The sequence below is a fragment of the Zalophus californianus genome, chromosome 7, assembly GCF_009762305.2.
Source record: "Zalophus californianus isolate mZalCal1 chromosome 7, mZalCal1.pri.v2, whole genome shotgun sequence".
Classification (NCBI taxonomy): domain Eukaryota; kingdom Metazoa; phylum Chordata; class Mammalia; order Carnivora; family Otariidae; genus Zalophus; species Zalophus californianus.
The window spans coordinates 73,746,665-73,764,880 of record NC_045601.1 but is presented as its reverse complement, the minus strand read 5'-3'; the positions used below and the strand labels follow the sequence as shown (position 1 = coordinate 73,764,880).

General features: G+C 40.4%; 1 long non-coding RNA gene across 1 annotated transcript in view; it reads right to left on the bottom strand.

The window, feature by feature from the left end:
- Positions 1-18,216, bottom strand: part of LOC113926246 — a 74,100-nt gene that overhangs the window by 31,536 nt on the left and 24,348 nt on the right. The window contains exon 2 of the long non-coding RNA XR_003521249.2: positions 1,892-2,019. This is a non-coding gene — a long non-coding RNA (uncharacterized LOC113926246). The remainder of the gene's footprint in view (positions 1-1,891; positions 2,020-18,216) is intronic.

Here is an 18,216-nt window from a genome sequence, read left to right as displayed (position 1 = left end):
CAAACTTCTACTGCTCTTAGCCATTAGTCTTTAGTCCCTCCCTCTGAGACTTCAGGCTGCTTCTTGCAACTTTCTGTTAACAATGTGCCTTACACATAGTAGTCACACAATAATTTCTATGACACTAAGATCTCATGTCTACCTGGGCCAGATTTCTACTTTCCACCATGATGAAGGCTGTATACATATTAGACAAAGAGCACTGGAATTGGAGTTACTTATAGAACTAGCCCTATTATTTGCATGAACTTCCACTTTCTTAGAACCTCTGTTTTTCCTTTCTTCTGAAATAATGCCTAATATTCTTTATATCTCAAAAACAGAGTGCTCCTACGAAGTCTACAGTAAATTCTTCAGCATGCAATGCAAAAGAGACAGCTCTCTGGAGTTTGGCACTGGGGATTGTTTTGCCTGCGTGGGTTAACACCTGCCAGGACTGATCCACTGAGACCTTCACAGCAGTGCCGCACCACCATGGAGGCACTTCCTGGACACCAGGCCTGAGATCAGATGCCCATCTGGTTCCTGCCTTCTTTCTTAGCCAATCTCACGATCTGATTCTGCCTTCAGTTAGAAACAGATAACCACAGCAACTGGCTTCCAAGAGGCATCTGGCTGAGTCTCCCATATACCTGCTAGCACTGATTTACTCACCCCTCTAGTATGTTTGATGAGATTTGTAAAGTTCATCACCAGACACTCTACTAATGGGCCTAAATTCTTAGGAAGAGTTGAAATACTTTCAGAGAGAAGAAGCTTTGTTTGTAGATGAGAAAAACCAAAAGATTGGCTTTCCCTGCTGGCCCAAGGAGCCCTGGGTAATCTTAGCCTAAGTGGCTGCCAAAAAGAAATCCTGAGAAAAATCAGTTCCAAAAGGAGAAGGAGGGTATCTAGGGTGTTTGGGGAACAGTTCCAGGTAATTTCACACTAATATGAAGCCCCAAAATATCATTGTTAATCAAGCCAAACCTTTCCAGCTTGGAATTTGTTTTCATACACAGCGATAACTCAGGGGCTACTGTAGCAATATGAGACCTTGCATGTGAGTCACAGCTGTCATCTCAGCTCTGAGGATGGAAGACCATTAGCTCTAACAGACTTGCTTGTTCACCTCATCCTGGGTGGTGAAAATCATTGGTAATTGTGTCCAAAAGAGCTTTGAATACCAGAGCTTTATGAAAGATACTATAGTTCGTTTGCCACTGATCCCCTGATACCTTTTTTTTCCACACACAAAAAATACCTTAGTACATAAGTTACAAGGACCTCTGGCTGATAAGTGATTTATACTAAAAACACTGAACATAGTCAGGAGAAAGCAATTCCCGCTATTTCCCCAGCTTGGAATTTGGACCCATTCCAGGCATTTCTCTCTGAATCAGGCCCAAGCATCCCCATCTGGAGTACTAGCAAACTGATGAGATCTTCTGCCTCATAAAAATCTTATAACCTTACCAAAGCAGAAGGCTGGCTTTATCTTAAAGGTCTCTGAACAAATTACTTCTATTTTTCCTAATTTATTTGAAAATTTAAGGTTTCTTTTTCACTTCCACACCTTTCAAAAGTATTGGGGAATGTGTTTTCATATAACTTCCAGCATTAAACATCATACACCATATCTACCGCTGCCTGAATTTACCAGGTCCACCTTGGACTTAGGAAATAAGCCGGTGCCATCTGATTAGATTCATGACTCCGTTCGAGCAAGGCCGGCTGATGCAATCAGCGATCTACCCAGTAATGCTTGCACATAGAAGCTGTCTTGTTAAATAAATATTCTGCAGGAATCTGCCCATGAGGAGGAATCCATCCAGACCCAGATTCTCACACACCCCTGAATAATCAGGAGGCAGTACATTTAAGTTGAAACAAATGGAGAAAATTTACTTACGAAAGCTCACACTCCTGGTTTACTTTCACAAAATTTCAAGGTCGGAAGTTTCAATAGGTTATTTTGTCCATCCCTCTGCCTCTGGCGGGCCCTTCATCTAAACAGTACCAGGTGGACGGTGATCTAATCTAGATTTAAAAGGATAACAGAAAAGGCAAATTTTTACCCCTACTTCAGCAATGCTCTTGAACCTGCCCTTCCCTCCCCCACCAAATGTACTTTGCTATGACCCTCCTATCCTCATTAAAACCCATTTCTTCCTTTTCCATTTTCACAGAAGCTGAAGAACACTACCAACCAAAGAATATATTTCCTTTTCAATTTCTCCCTAGCGTGGGGTCTCATTCACTTCCATATATAGTTGCCAAATCAAAGAGGCAGTCCTTTCTGGTGAAATTAACTTGGGATTGTCTATTATATGTCTCAAGATAGGCTTTATCCCATTCTCAGTAACTAATAAAGTGCTAAAGGTAAAACCCAGAGGTATTAATCATGTAGAATTGTATATGTAATATTTTGGAACACATGACACAACTTAGCCTAAGTTAAAAAAAAGAAAATAACACAAATGAGTAATATCTGTTGTTTAGAACAGGGGGTGGTCCTGGTTTAAAATGATATGTATTCATTATTTTTTAAATGGGAAGATTCGAAAAGTACAAACATACCCAAAATAAAAGTGTACATGATCCCACTGCACAAACATAGCCACTAACATCTTATGTTTCTTTGTAGAGTGATATTTTTAATAACTTTATTCATTTCTGCAAACCCTAAGTGAAAAGTCATTAAATTATAAAAATATTTCCATTAATTTTAATGGGAAAAATGACACGCTCCATCCCAGTGCAAGATACCAAAGGATTTTTGCAGATAGTAAAATATATCAAATTAATGATGAAACGTTTCTATAAATAACAATAATTTACAAGCAAATAAATACTGTTTGATCATAAATGTAATGTAATGAAGATTTATTGTACTTGCCAAAGGAAAAAGAGAAAGCTTGATTGTAGGTGGGAAGGCTGGAGGCTAAGTGCAAGACCATCATTTTCTGGAAGGTGGTGAGAGTCAGCTCTCGACTTTCAGATAGGTGATGTTTTTTGCACTCATTGGTATCTTACACATTTTAATGAAGACAAAAACGTTCCAAACTTCACTGGCGTAAAATAACACTTAGTGTTTCTCATGATTCTGTGGGTTAACTGGGCTATGTTTTCGGTCCAGACTAGGTTGGCTGGCTGATCCCTGTTGTTAACTATTGACTTGGCTGGAACTTGTTGGTCTAGAACAGTGGTGGGCAAACTTTTTCTATATAGGGCCAGATGTGAATTCATAGGCTTTGCAAGCCATGTTTTCTCCATCACAACTACTCAGTCCACTGCTGCAGTGTAAAAGCAGCCATGTACAACATGTGATCAAATGGGTGAGGCTGTGTTCCTTGCTTACCCCTGGTCTAGTATAGCCTCACTCATGTGTTTGGCAGTTGGCAGGCTTGTTGGTCTAGAGGATGGTTCTCAAACTTGAGTATGCATTTAGATAACCTAGACAGGACATTAAAGCACAGACTGCTGAGCCTCACATTCAGAGTTTCCAACTCAGTAGGACTGGGGTGAAGTTGCAGAATTTGCATTTATAACAGGTTCTCAGGTGATGCTGTTGCTGTTAGTCTGGGGACCATATTTTGGGGATCACTGGTCTAGAACTTCTCAACTAGGATGGCTCATCTCGGCCTCATGGGTCTCTCATTCTCCAGGAAGCTAGCCTGAGTTTCTTTCTTTACATGATGGTCTCAGTGTTACAAAGAGCAGCCAAAAGGGCCCAATGCACAGATGATTTGCAAGTGAAGGAGACAACCTAAAGGTGTGGGCAAAAGGAAGTTGGAAGGAGTTGGATGCAACAAACTACCACACCGCACTAAAAGAAGTTACAGAACAGAAACACATTTTAGAACAAAATAAATACTGAGCATAAGAAGGCTTTGAAAAACACGGAAATAGCTCACATGCACCATGGATGGGAGAATCATAGAAGATACTACCTTTTTGTCCCTCTCATTTGATGTATGTTCACAAAGAAAAATATTTTGGGTTCATCCACTCAGGGCACACAATTCAAATTTGTTCCATATGATATATCCTCTTATTAGAAACTGCTGTTGTCAAGCAAATCGGTGAATGAGTCTTTGCTGAAATCATAATGTCAATACATGACTTCTTCTAACAATGTTTATTTAGTGGGCTTTGGAGTGAAAGAGTTGTTACACTGAGAAAAAAAAATTGACTGAAAAATAAAAAGTGGCATGACCTTTCAAAAATTGTTTTAGTAAAAGGTTAACTGGTAGTTGTTATGTGAGATGAATCTGGTTACATTAAACATTTTCATCATTTCTAAGAAAAAATGGAAGAATTATTTTTTCAGTTAAACTCACAAAATGCATATTCTAAAGATGACAAATGAAATTAATGGGTCTCACCCAAGTCCTAAAGCACTTTTCAGGGAGCACCCAGGAGAGGAACATGGGCTGGAAGCCTGAGATACCCTTGTTATGTTATTAAAGTCAGCATATGGCTCAGCCTTCCCCGTTGACCTCTTCTTGGATATCACAACTCCATAGTTTTGTGACTTCAGGGCTTTGATTTATAAAAGGTGTCTTGTCATGGTTCTATCTTTCAGGAATCTGCCTCTAAATGAAACACTAACACTAAAATGAATGATGCCAAAGCCAAATGGCTTACAATATGCCTAGTGTTGTTTCTTATGAGACGCAGAAGTATTTATATATTTCAGTGTAAGCTGAAGCACATTGAACTTTTTTGTGCTCGAGTTTACTTTATTGGGGATTAGAAAAATTGATTTTGTTTACATGACAGTGTGCTTCCAAAAGCTGATGAGAGACCAGATCACTCTATGGAGAGTATTCTCTCCTAAAACCAGGCACAGAATTAAAATACAAGTTGGAGAGTAAAATATGTTACCTAGAAGGAAACCATGAAAGAGCTGCAAGACAAACTGATAGTAAGCCCCCACTTATGGCTCTGAGTGCTTGGTTAAATCCAGACTAGAAAAGACATTAACCCTAACCTCAAGGGACTTACGTCATAGGTGAGGGTCAGACAGGCAAACATCACATGGGCCAATAAACAACATATTTATGAGACTGGAAAAGCAGTAGGTTGAAAGCTTTGCTGCAGGTTGAAAAAGGAGAGGGATGAACAAGAAAGTTCCCCAGTTTTCCCTCCGGAGACAGAAATGGTGATGATCCCTTCCAGTGTATGTGGTCACCTTGGGGGGTCTCCTGGAAGCTACTACCTGGAGAAGCTGGTCAGTACAGCTGACACTTGAACAGCATGGGTTTGAACCACGTGGCACCACACCCATGCAGATTTCACTTTATACGTACAGGACAGTACTGTAAATGAATTTTCTCTTATGATTTTATTAATGACTTCTCCTTTTCTGTAGCTTACTTTATTATAAGAACAGAGTCTATAGTACATGTAACATACAAAGTAAGTGTTAATCAACTGTTTACATTATTGTTAAGGCTTCTGGTCAATAGTAGGCTATTGGCAGTTAAGTTTTTGGGGGGTTAGAAGTTAGATGTGGATTTTTGACTGCATGGGGGTTAGTGCCCCTAACCTCTGCATTGTTCAAAGGTCAACTGTATGATGGAAAAGAAAGAAGCAAATCGGAACTTGGCCCTGGATAATAAGTCCTCTTCCCCCATAATTTCCACCTTCAATTTCTCTATCAGGTATGACTATCATTTTTATTCTTTCCTGTCCTAAAAAGAGCATCACCTCTAGAACCCTTGGAGGTTCCCAGAGAGACTGTTGAAAAGAGGGTCCCAGCCAAGGTGCTTTAGATTCGGCTTCTGAGTCAAGGGCCAGAGAACAGTATTGGTTTGCCCAGTTTTCCTCCCCTCCCCAAGTGGCATAAATGAGCTGCTGAAAGATAAACTGAGACACGTTACAACTTTGAGGAGTTTGAACAAACAATCCATTCAAATCAGGCAGCCGCTAAACCAGGAGTAGTGAGGAGTGCTCCTCCTACAGGAGCTTGGGGCAAGATTTTTATAGAGAAGATGCCAGAAGGAAAGCATAGACAGTTGAGTCAGCAGAGTTTGAGCACTTGCCCTATGTGGGAATGCCTAGTTGGTGCTTTGTGATTGGTTGTTTTTAAGTTTCATTTGCTCGGATTCTGTGCACTGACTTTGGCTTAGGTTTCAGTTTGCTTACGTAGGCTATCAAGTATTGGAGTCACTGTGGTCTAATGGCCTCCCTGTTTAATTACCCAGCATCTCTCTTAGCCTCTGGACAACTTCTCTCCACCTGAGGCTGTCATACAGAGCCATGGCTCCTTTTGGCACAACTTTCCAGCAAATCCCATTGGAGGACATAAACACTAACTTGCTGACACACTACAGTGCATGTAGGTGAGAAGGGTGTTACTTGAGGCAACTTCCCCAATAAGACAGGCTTTCTCTTAAAAATGAATTGTGTTATAGGATTTAAAACAAAATGTCATCTGCCGATGGTCATTGATGAAAAGTACTATGTCCTCCTGTTTCATTTTGACATGCTGTGACCTTTCAATATTTAGCTTCTATGCTATCTTCTTGCAAAGTATTTATTAACAGAGGGGTCTTTGGCATAGAAGGATGAATTAGGAGATGGAACCCCGCAATGAGAATTTATGGGAGATCAGATCTTGCAGCTTGTTTACTCATGACGTTCTAGAGACTTGTTAACGGCTTTGGGTGTCTCCAGGGTGTCATCAATTAATTGAACTCTGGCCTTACCAAAGTTGATTGATATGCAGGTGACTGAAGCAGTGGTTATGTCTCAATATTAATTACCCTTTCTGAAAACACCAAATTTTTCTCAACTCCTCCAGAGAAATGTAGTGGTGAGAGAAATGGAGAGTCTGCTCTTTCATAGATCATGTGTTACCTACTCATCACTTGGGAGGTGGCACTTGTCAAGGACAAAATGGAAAAAGATATAGGAAGAAAGAAATTTTAACGCTGCAGGACTGCTGAAGACTTGTCATTAACCCATTTCCCCCAAGATTTCACTTTGTTTAGGAAAACAAGCCTTGTGGGGTTAGCTGGAGCCTGCATATGGTGGAGGTGTTGAGGTCTAAATGCAATTTGGCCCCTAACTTCCTTATAATAACGGACCATCATTCATTAAGTACCTTTTCTATGCAGGGCATATGCATCTGCAGGCTTTTCTATACATTTTCGTAAATATTCTTCACAACAGCCCCATGTAGCAAGTAAGAAAACTAATGTTCAGAAAGTTTCCCATGATCTCAGCACTAGGAGGGGCAGAGGTAAGATTTAAACTTAGGTCTGCCCCACTTCAAAGTCAATGGGAAATTCTTGGGAGTTTATTTTATTGCTTCACTTCCTTACCTTTAAAATATGAATGGAAATGGATAAGAGGAGCAGTGAAAGATGAGGGGTGGGAGTTTAATATGGTAATTTTCTTGACAAGATTGTCCTGAGCGAGACTTTTATAAAATACAGAGAAAGGTCAAATGTGGGTTTGTGAGTGTATGTGTACAGTTTCCACACTCACAAACTGCAAAAACCCCTCAGGATAAGGCTAAAATGCATCAAGAGGAAATAGTCCTTAATAGTTTTTGACCCACTTCTGTGGAAAATACACAGCTATATTATGATTCAAGCAAGGGAAGAGGGGAGGTGCTACTACAGAGAGAGAATAAAACTCAATTTGTCCCTTTTTTATATAAAAATTTTTACATCTATGACTTTAAGATTGCTAAAGTACTGTTTTTTATAAAAAAGAATCTGCATCACATGAGATCTTATGTCTTTTCCCCCTGCCGAGTGGCTTCTGTCCTTTGGAGGTGACACATACATTTCTTTTGAAAGCTCTAGAGATTGCAAGCAACAACCATCACATCCCCTTGCTGGAACTTTCAAGAGCAAAGGAGACTGGCTGTCTATGTAGAAGCCATTCTTTGTCCTGACCTGAGACATTAGGTCCAGCTCTAGAAGAGCGACTTTGGGATTTACCCCATGTATGGTGTAAATGATCCTACTCAAGCAGCTAAGGGGAGCATTTTCTCTCTCTCATCTTCCCACTGTAAACCTATTGCAACTTGAAAGCCAGTCTTCTCATAACCTCATGTTGCTCTTGACTGGAATGCCCTACCCCTGCCTCAACTTCCCTTTAGCTATTGTTTGATTACTTATTCACTCAGCAAACTGCTGCTGTCCTTCTCTTTATCAGCCCTTACTCCTGAAAATGGAATAGTGGTTCAAATTTCATCTCTGCCCCAATCTTGCGATAGTCAATGACTCCATGGCTAAAACCTCTGTTTCCTCAGTAATTAAAAGGGGATAAAAATAGTTGCCATAGAGGAATATTATGAGAATTAAATGAAGTTAGACATGTTAAGAACTTGATACAGGCAGGGCCTGGCACAAAATATGTTTTCAAAAAATGTTAGATGCTAGTATTTTTACTACATGCCATGTTCTATCCTGCAAGGTGAAGTTCACGTCCTGACTCCTCCATGAAGCCTTTCCCATCTAGGCTGCCTTCAAAGATCTTCTTCCCAAATCCCAAGCATAGACACTAACACTTAATTTTGGTCACACAGGACAACAGTAATGATGATGAAGCAAAGATTTAATTCCATACTGCCTTGTGGTTTAGCATTTTCTCCTCAACTAGAAGATAAAGTTCTTGAGCGCAAACACCAACTTTCACTATTTATTCATCTCATTTTAAAACATCTTCTTTGCACATTAATATGTCCTGGCACTGTGGAAGTTGATATAGGGCATATGAAGATGACAGTACCAAGGTACCCACTGCTGGGAGCACTTGGTCTAATAAGGATTTAAAACAAGTACACAAAGACCAACAGGATAAGGCAGTATAGAGAAATAAAAAGTAGCTGGTGATCCAAAGAATTCAATTCTGGGCTGATTAAGAAAAGCTTGAAAGAAGAGGAAGTTTTTTCTCTTTCTACTTAAACTGTAGAAGGGAGGATAGGCAGGCGGAACGTTGGAAGTATATGTGCTGCTGAAGCGAGCACAGGGGGAAAGTTGGAAGATTTGATCTAGCGAAGCCAGGGGTAGGGAAGAACTCCAGGCAGTGAAAGGGACAGCATGGGCTTGGTGAGGTAGGAGCTGACTAATTTGCCTGGACCCAACTACCCTGAGGGAAGCAGTAAAAGAGGTGAATGGAAAGAAAGACTAGGAAGAAACAGTCAACAAAACCAAAAGACAACCGACAGAATGGGAGAAGGTATTTGCAAATGACATACCAGATAAAGGGCTAGTATCCAAAATCTATAAAGAACTTATCAAACTCAACACCCAAAGAACAAATGATCCAATCAAAAAATGGGCAGAAGACATGAACAGACATTTTTCCAAAGAAGACATCCACATGGCCAATAGACGCATGAAAAAGTGCTCAACATCGCTCGGCATCAGGGAAATCCAAATCAAAACCAGTCGGAATGGCTAAAATTAACAAGTCAGGAAACGACAGATATTGGCGGGGATGTGGAGAAAGGGGAACCCTCCTACACTGTTGGTGGGAATGCAAGCTGGTGCAGCCTCTCTGGAAAACAGTATGGAGGTTCCTCAAAAATTTGAAAGTAGAGCTGCCCTATGACCCAGCAATTGCACTACTAGGTATTTACCCCAAAGGTACAAAGGTAGTGATCCGAAGGGGTACGTGCACCCTGATGTTTATAGCAGCAATGTCCACAATAGCCAAATTATGGAAAGAGCCAAGACGTCCATCGACAGATGAATGGATAAAGAAGAGGTGGTATATATACACAATGGAATATTATGCAGCCATCAAAAGGAATGAAATCTTGCCATTTCCAATGACATGGATGCAACTGGAGGGTATTATGCTGAGCGAAATAAGTCAATCAGAGAAAGACATGTATCATATGATCTCACTGATATGAGGAATTCTTAATCTCAGGAAACAAACTGAAGGTTGCTGGAGTGGTAGGGGGTGGGAGGGATGGGGTGGCTGGGTGATAGACATTGGGGAGGGTATGTGCTATGGTGAGCACTGTGAATTGTGTAAGACTGTTGAATCACAGACTTGTACCTCTGAAACAAATAGCACATTACATGTTAAAAAAAAAAAAAAGAAGATAGTAGGAAGGGAGAAATGAAGGGGGGGAATTGGAGGGAGAGATGAACATGAGAGACTATAGACTCTGAGAAACAAACTGAGGGTTCTAGAGGGGAGGGTGGTGGGGGATGGGTTAGCCTGGTGATGGGTATTAAGGAGGGCACGTGGTGCATGGAGCACTGGGTGTTATATGCAAACAATGAATCATGGAACACTACATCAAAAACTAATGATGTAATGTATGGTGATTAACATAACATAATACAATAAAAAAAAAAAAGAAAGACTAGGACCAAGGCAGTCAAATATAAAACCTATCTATGGGCCTAATGTAAATCATGGTCCAAGAGAGACCTCTGGAAAAAGATCCATAGAGGTCTTTCCATGTCTGCCATTTTTATTTTAAGTGGCACAGTGAAACTAACAGTTGACAAAGGGACAACATATTATATTTGTCTCAGCTTATCCATGTCTCCTATCTGCATCTTTCACTGAGAGTTTGTGATACAACCCCACCCCTTCCCATTAAAAGCTACTTGCTCAAATCTGCCATTTACATTATAGTACGAATTAATTCTACAAAGTCTAAGACCTTCATGTCACCATGGTGGTATACTTAAGATAGAAAGAATATATTATGCACTGGTTTATTAGCTTTACATATTTTAAATATTTAGATACATGGTATATGGTCCTTTATTTGTTGTCTTGCTGGGGCCTCAGAAATGCTGGGAACAGGTTTAGCACTGCAGACAGGTTTGCAAGTACTGAACCCAGGACAAAAGCTGCCTGCCTTTTGCCTCAGTTGGATGTTCCCTGCTTGTTTCCATCAGGCTGGCCACTGTGTTTTCACAGTCAAAGGAGTACACAGCTACATAGTGGCTGGTCTTCATTGGGGCTGGAGCAGAAATTATTGTTCATTCTTATCTCTATCAGCACAATATGCACTGGGACTTCAATAACCAAAACTGAATTGCAATTGTCACAGTCAAGTTGGTCCCATTAAGCATCCCTGCCATGATGGTTTTCTAGCAAATGCTGGCATTGCTGATACCTATAATGGGGTGGAAAGGGAAGGAGACGTTTCTGTGAGCTTTTGATCTACGTATTTGCTGTTCCCAGTATGTCTTGCTTTACCACATACCTTTATTTTTATAGGAAAAGAATTATGTCAAAGCCATGAGTTTTATTGTAACCAATAAATGAGGTTTCTGGGATATCTCCTAGACAGCTAAAAGGTAAGTTTAAGAATGTTGGTTCTTGGAAAATATTCAAATGGATTTGGCAGCTTACTGTCTGAAAAAAATGGCATCTAAATAATAAAATAACTACCTCTTCTTCCTCACTATAAGACAGCCAGTTTTATGGGTTAAAAAAAAAAAAAAGCAAGCAAGCAAGCAGAGTTCCACCACAGGGCAGGAAATGAATAGCTTTATAACAGAAATGATGTGGGGAATTCTTTATGTTGGCAATGTGCAATTTCCCAAAATAGAAGCTGGCCTGAACCCATTTAACTATTTGGGGATAAATATTGTGGCATTTTTACTTATTCAGAATGGTCAGTGAAGACTCTTCAAGGCTATGGAAAACAAATGCCAAAGAGGACTTGTCCAAACTATAAAGTCTCTTCTTATTATTATGCCCCAGAGACAATGGGGTTGACACAGAATTGCCAAAGGTTATTTGAAAAATTACTTTTTTCAGATTATTAGAAAAATGAAAAGTATGTCTTCACAGGTGTTAAGTGTTTTACTTGGACAATTTGATTATCTCAATTATGTTGAATTCTTTGGTATAACATTCCAGATATCTGTAGGAACTTGATATATTTCATCTACTCCCTTTTCTTTCTTTAAAGCAATCCTTTTCCTAATGCTTATAGTATCAACATTAACCCAGATGCTGTATATAAAACAGAGAAACTATGGTAATAATCTCTTCCTTTCAATTTTACATGAACTAAATTGACTTAAAAAATGTGTGTCAATTTTTCTCAAAACAAGGCATATACTGAGTTCCAAAAACATTCAATAATTTGATTTTTCAAGTTTTATCCACATCCACACCTTTCTGGATTCTCTTGTGTTTATGAGAGTGGATTTGTGAGACTACAGGTCCTGTCCCAGCAGTTTGTGGACAAGCTAACTGCCTGGCGGGGGGGCATCTGATATGTGGCCTGGCTTCCCAGACGCCTTCTGGAACCACAGGCCTCACGGTGCCATTTATTGTTGAAATGAACATGTTTATTCATTCATTACAAAGTGAGTGCTGTTGAGGGCTAGGAACTTCAGACCCAATGGACATTGCTGGTGTAATTATCAAAGCTCCTTACCTCAGGGGAAAATGAGCTCAGTGATTCAAAGGACAAAAGAGCACTAAGAATTAAAGGTGAGAGTATGTGTTGAACATTCACCCTGAAGACAGTTTTTTTTTTTAAATATTTTATTTATTTATTTTGACAGAGAGAGAGAGACAGCGAGAGAGGGAACACAAGCAGGGGGAGTGGGAGAGGGAGAAGCAGGCTTCCCGTCGAGCGGGGAGCCCGATGCGGGGCTCGATCGCAGGGTCCTGGGATCATGACCTGAGCCGAAGGCAGACACTTAAGGACTGAGCCACCCAGGCGCCCCTGAAGGCAGTTTTTTAAGAAGGACTTTAAAAAGCAAAATAATATGTAAAAATATACAAAGCCAAAATGGTAGTGTAAGTTGCCCACTATTCTGGCCGTTGCCAAAAACATACCACTCTTATTTTTTCTAGAAGACACTTGAATTCAACTATCTTTCAGAATCTCTAAATAATACTGCTAGCAAATAAAGACAGTGTGAGGCCTCCATGTTTATCTTTTTAATTGCAAGAAAAAAAAGTAATAACCTTGGGCTTGAACTTTGAGAATAATCCCACTCCTGATATGCCAGGATTTCCCAGTTAATTTGAAAGCTTGGGAACAAATCACCCTTTGATTTTTGGTGAAATGTTCACTCCCCAGCCTGTCAACAAACTCCTCATGAGATAGTGTCCATTTTGTTCTCACATTCAGCGCAGCTCTGTCTCTGCGAGGCATGTTGCACGGCCCAGGATTGTGCGAGGAATCCAGGGAGCTGTGAACGTCAGGCAGGTTTAAGTATGATCCTGAGCATAGGAGCTTTCAGCTTAGTCTTTTGGGCAGAGATAATGGTTTACGTTAGATTGATTATATGCAGACCGAGAAGTGTATCTTGTGCAACAACTCCAAGGCGTGCTGAAAGATAAAAATCCCATTTGCCGCATTTCATATTGGTGGTCTCTGACGTGGGCAACACTGGCCTGCATAGTCCTTGTAAATCACAGATATAATGAGCGCCAGATAGCAGCTCACTTAACTGTTGAATGAAGTAAGTGTTTCTTTACTCCAGACTGAAGGATGGCATATTTGCTATCTAAAACCTTATGATATCAGGTTGACAGAAGTCTTTTATTTATATCTCTGAACGCAGACTAGATAGCTGGTTAGTTCTGTGAACACTCCTGATGTTGCACAGCAAAGTTTTAATGGAAGTTTATTTATCTGCTTTTATTTAATTTTTATAATGCTCTCCCTAGAGGGCCTTTAGTACGAAGGATGAGCTGCTTTCCAGCTTCTTCTTTCCTTTTGCCACTGGCCCTCTGGGCAAAGAACAAAGGCGACCCCGCGGTAGCTCATCAGCATAATTCTTTTAACTGGCGACTGGGTTCTCAGATGGAAAAGCAGTATAATTCCTGGAGCAAGAACAAATCCAGACCCAATAATCCTGCCTGAGTGGAACATAAGCCTCACGAGTGAAAACACCTTTGCTTCTAATGTTTCATTAATCCCAGTTTTATAGGCAGCAGTTTACTTTATGTCTACCAGAGCTATTTCCAAGTGCTTTATACTATGATGCATTTCGATATCTACAAGACACATAGTCATTCCAGGTTCATAAGCAGAGAAACAGGAGTGTGGAGGGATTACAAGGACCTTGTTGTTAGAATCACCAGCAAAGTTTTCTATCTGTGCCATAAACACACACACATGCATATACACATACACACACAGTCACACAAATACATACACAAACACTCACATATGCTCACAGACTTATACACAGTTTCACATAGAAATATCCATACTCACACACATACACGTTCACACGCTTACACACATACACATACTTGCACACATACACATACAATTACAAGCATGAAATCTAAAAGGAAAAAGCTCTCTGGTGGAAGAAAAGTAATCTGATTTATGAAAATTTTGTAACTTAATACTGTTTAATACTCTTCTCAAGCACTCAACATTCATTCAAACATGTCCCCCAGAAAGTTATTTATTTAATGTATTTGCTTAGCAGAACTACTTGGGGGATTTGTTTTAATGAAGCCTGAAATATATCTTAAGTGTTAAAACTTTAAGTAGCAGCTCCCAACCAAAAGCTTTGCATATAGTTGGCATCTAATAAATGTCCTGAATTTAAAAAAAATGTCTTTTGAAAAATATTACAGTCTTTAGGTTAAACATAACAGACTGAACACATATGTTTATCTTTACTCCCTTCTGAAATTCTAATAAAATGATAGTAAAGCAAAAAATAAATAGATGATAGATAGATAAGGTATAACCCTCAGGGAAGATATCAAAGAAAGAAAGAAAATATCAGAGAAAATGAAAGCAAACAAAGACATCAACAAAAATTGAAGAAAGAAATTTGAAGGAGAGCGAAAATGGATTTCACAGTGTAGAGAACTCCGAAACCTACATGCTTACAGGGCAGGAAGCCATTAAGACACAAGTAGTTCATGCCACTCAACTGGGACAGGCCCAGGAATTGGAGGGGCAAAGTTTCTACAGAAGCTAAGGTCAGAGGCAGAAGGGAAAACAGGATAATTGGTTCAGCTGAGTCTTTTCTCCAAGCCCTTTCCCTAGTCCAGCAAGACAGAAACTTACTCTCTGGAGAAGCCTCTCTCTTGGAAGACAGAGTTCTAAGCAAACAAAAGCAAACAGAACTGGAGGAAACAGAACAATGGACAGAGCTGAGACCATTGTTAAATACTAATATTTGTCAATAAGATAAACTAGTGCAGCCATGAAACAACAGCATGCTACTGGAAAATGATGAGGACCATTCAGAGAAGAATAAGCTCACTGAAATGTAAAACATATCAAAATAAAGATTTCAAAAGAAGAGATAAAAAGTAAAATTGAGGAAATACCCCCAAATTAGACAAAAAGACAAAGAGATGGAAAACAGGGAGCAAAAGATACAAAAATGAGACATTTTATTCAGAAGGTGGTCAATATGTAAGCAATAGGAGTTCCAGAAAGAACGCTCAAACAAAAACTAGAGGAAAGTAAATATTCAAAAAAAAAAATTTAAGAAAACTGCTCCAAAATAAAGAATGTGATCTCTAGATTTAAAAGGATCTGTCAAGTGTCTTCAACAATTATGAGAAAGATATATTCACTCATATCACCATGAAATATTGTATCATCTAGATATTGGGAAAGACACTAAAAAAATACCAAAGAAACAAAACAAAGCAAAACTAAACAGACAAAAATAAACAAGAATCAGTTTACATACAAAAAAGGGGACGTGGAATAGCATCAGACTTCACGAAAAGAAACTCTACTCACTGGGACAATAGAGAAATGCTTTCAGGAGGTAGTTCAAGATGATAGCATAGGACCATCCTAAACTCACCTCCTCCCAGGGACACACCAAATCTATAGCTATATATGGAACAGTTCCCTCTGAAAAAGTCCTGAAAACTAGCTGAATAGCTCCCTCCATGACAAAGGATAAAAGGACCACGTCAAGTCTGGAAGGAGAGACAGAGATATGTTCTCACCAAAAACCTGCCCCGGTCCCCCATGGTGACCCACAATCGGGAAGGATCTCCCAAATATGGAGCTTCTCCCTGAGGAGAGAGAGGTTCATGCCCCACACCAGCCACCCCAACCCTTGGGACCTGTACTGGAGAGGTGAACCCCCCAAAATATCTGGCTTTGAAAACCGAGAGGGCTTGTCTCCAGGAGACCCAAAAAGCTGTAGGGAACTGAGGTTCTGCTATCACAGGGCTCCTGCGGACACTCACTCGCTCTAAACCCAAGGCAAAAGCAGCAGTTTGAAAAGTGCCTAGACTGCAGGTGAAGAAGATTCATTTGCTAATTTAAAGTGTTTGCCAGAGGGCAGGGGCCTGTTAGGACTCTCTCCAGGGACGGAGGCGCTGGCGGGTGCCATTTCTGCACTCTCCTACCTTGCTAGCACTGCTGGGTGTGCACGGTCACTGCGCTGTCCCCTAGCCAGGGTGTGCCCTGCCCCTGCATCCTTCCGTTCCCACGCTAAAACCAGCAGGCACACCCCAGCCCTGTGCTCTCCCAATGCCCAGCTAAATCCAACAGGCATGCACAGCCCACAGAGGATGCTTCTCACTGTCCTAGCTCTGGTGGCCAAGGGGCTTGTGTTCCTGGGCTCCGCAGGCCTGAAACTAGCCGAAGATAGTTCTTTGGCATGGTTACCATGCCAAAACACTGCACAGCAGACTGAAACACGCCTGTGAAAAAGACCTATTTACTTGTCCCGGAGCTTCAGCCTGAGGAGCAGACTCAGGTTTGCCACACATCTATAGCATACATAGATGCTCTCAGGGAACGAAGGCCAAGGGATGCCATCTTTGCACTCTCCCTTGGTACCTCCCAGAAAGAACTTTCTACACTTGCGTGGAGCCCAGATTTTTGCAGCTGAGGCCCACAGGACGCTTCTAGATCAGTCTGGAGGCCACCAAGGATTACAATTGCATCCCCACAGGACTGTATATATTTGCATATTTTAAAAGCCGCTACCTGAGGGTCTGGCCTCCAATCAGCGTGAAACTACAGGTGCTGATTGAGATCCTTCCCTCTGGAACCCAGACAGGTCTTGGCACACCATCAACAACTGGGACCTACCAAAAAGAAATCAGGTAGTTCAGATAATCACAAAGGTTCCAGAGACAACCAAGAGCTAGGGCAAGGTTGAACGATAAGTTTCACTGGTTACATTAGAAATGCTTTCAAATTCTGAGGGGAAATAAAATTATTTTCAATCTAGTGTCTATACACAGGCAAACTATTAATCAAGTGAGGGCATAGAATACAGACACAGTGGTTAAAAAAATTACCTCCCTATGTCCTTTCCTGGGAAACTATAATGATGAGAATAACAAACACTTACATAATATCCAGTGTTTGCCAGGCAATATTCTAAGCATTTTATATACAGTAACTCACTTACTCCTTACAGAATTCATGTGAAGTAGGAACTCTCACGAAGAAGTTAAGAAACACGGAGGTTGAAATTCTTGTCCATCATGACCCTCGTTAGTAAATGGGGGAGATGGGTTATGAACGCTAGCAGCCTAGCCCAGAGTTGCTGCTATTACTCTCCGGGGCCACATCCCCTCTTAAACACAGAGGAAAGAAATTAGAGGCAATCAAATTATACCATGTGGTTCAGCTGTAAGTAACAGTCACATGGTAATAATAAGGGGAAACTTGAATGCTGATTTAACAAAAGTTATATAAGTATTTTGAGTTGTGTGGAGAAGTGTGAGTATGTGTGTGTGTGTGTAGTAACTAGAAAGTCAAATTCTTATCTTTCATAGTACAAAGTGAATAGATAATCTCTCAGACTGAAAAATCTAATTCATTCCTGCCTGGCACATACAAGGGACTCAAGAAATGCTCGTGAATGAATAAGAAAATGTGCCAAATCTCCATCTCGCGTTCAGATGTACATTTATATAGCACTGTAATTGAAAGACTGGACAAAGAGCTTTTATCTATCTGTGACAGGCTTTGTGTGTCATGGATATATGTTAATGACAAATTTATGTAAAAAATAGCAAATATGCTGGGGCACCTGGGTGGCTCAGTCGTTAAGTGTCTGCCTTCAGCTCAGGTCATGATCCCAGGGTCCTGGGATCCAGCCCTGCATCAGGCTCCCTGCTCAGCGGGGAGCCTGCTTCTCCCACTCCCCCTACTTGTGTTCCCTCTCTCGTTGTCAAATAAATAAATAAAATCTTTAAAAAAATAGCAAATATGCATGATACTATAATTCTGTTTTAAAGAATAGACTGCACATGTGTATGTCTATAATTATGAACATATAGGATTATATACGTAAAATAAAA